The following is a 1,755-nucleotide window of genomic DNA, read 5'->3' as shown; positions in this document are numbered from 1 at the left end:
CACTGGTGGCCCAGCAGTGGGGAAGTGGTGGCCCTTGGCTGTGCTGTGGATCTGGGAATGCAGCCGGAGCCCTCCCGGCTGCTGGCGCTGAGCTCACGCCCCGAAATAGCCCCCTGGGGCCGACCTGTGCGGGCAGCAGCTGCCCCAAGCGTTTCCCCACCTGTTCCCACCCCATCAATCAGTGGGGATTTGGGGGGCCCCAAGCAGCAGCACAGCAGGCAGGGATGTTGTGGGGTGGAGTGGGGACGCCGACGGGCTTGCACATGTCCCCTGTCTTTGGGACCAATCCTTGGCAGCATGAGCTACAAATGAGGGCAGCATCCCGCAGCATCCTGGCCGTTGACCCTCTGATCCCTTGCAGGCATATCCCCAGGGGTCCGAGGGTCTGCATCCCCTGGGACCTTCACCCCTGGCCAGGCTCCAGAGTGGATTTGTGGCTCTCGAAGGCATCCCAGTCCTCCCAGCTGTCCCCTGGCAATCTGTGCTGGCCTGACCCGGCACCAGGGCTCTCACCCAGGTACCAGCTGGGGACAGGGCCTCTCTGAGCAGACAGCAAGGACAGTAAGCGGGCACAGTATGGCAACAGCCCTGGCCTCATTCCAGCACCCTGGAGCCAAGGGACCTCCAGCACCCCTAAAACAGGGCTGCAAGAGCACCCAGTGATGTGTGCTCCTGGCTGGGGTACAGGCAAGGGGTGGGGGCACAAACACCAGGAGAAGGACATGGGGTCCATTTCGCCCCAGTCCCCCAAAATCTCACCCACTTGACAAAAGGGTTATTTTGACAGGTTTGGGCGAGAACACACTGGGACTTGGAGTTGGGGCATCATGGTCATGAGGTGCCAGCACTTCTGCAGGGACCCAAATCTGCCTAAGTTGGAGGTGGGCAGGGAATCCACAGCCCAGTTTCTCAGGGAACTCAGGAATAGCATGAGAGGCTGTGGCATGGGTTGCACCCAGGAAGTTCCCTTTAGACAGCCACACAAGCCTTTCCCTGGAAGTGCATTCAGACCCTGGAGTGGGGCATGGAGCAGGATCCCTGTCCTGGCAGAGCTTAGCCCAGGGCAGGGCTGGGCATGGGGAAGCAATGGAAGGGATGTGCACTTAGGCCCCTCTGCATCCCGTTGTCCCAGAGATCATCTCAGAGAATAGCTTTGAGGGCAGACTCATGGGCCTGGGCAGTTGGATGGCTCTAGCTGTGCCAGTCTGACACAGCTTTGACGCCTGGAGGAAAAGGCAGCAAGCAGCAAGAGAAAACTGCATCCTTTTTGGGGGTCCATCTGAGCCTTGAAGCCCTGCCTGGCTCCAGGGTAACTGCCTGGCTGCTCACACCATGCACATCATCATCCTTCCCTCATGTGCCAAGCCCATGAAGTTGCTCCAGGCCAAAGCATCTCACAGAAAGCCATCCATCCTCGCCCAGGAACGGTGGGAGGCGGATCTTTCCCCTCCCTTCAGAAGCTGTGTACTGGTGGTTACTGATTTTCCTTGTCCAAATATGTGCCTAGTTCATCAGTATAAATAGCTGCTCTCCAGAGTCCAGCAGCAGCTCTTCTGCTGCTTTCCCCATGGCGCCAGCAGCCCCTTGGTCATCGGCTGCTCCCGTCCCTCCTACACTCCCTGCAACCCAAGGCTGAGGGCTCCTAGAAAGCCACTTTCTCCAGCTCTCAAAAAACTTTTTGCTTTGCTTGGAGCACTGGTGCCAAGAAGTTACAGCAGGCAAGGGCTGGATGCGGCCCCAGGGTGATGGGCTGGG

The sequence above is a fragment of the Chaetura pelagica genome, unplaced genomic scaffold (assembly GCF_000747805.2).
Source record: "Chaetura pelagica isolate M959 unplaced genomic scaffold, ChaPel_1.0 scaffold31, whole genome shotgun sequence".
Lineage (NCBI taxonomy): Eukaryota > Metazoa > Chordata > Aves > Apodiformes > Apodidae > Chaetura > Chaetura pelagica.
Note: the sequence above shows the minus strand (reverse complement) of the source record.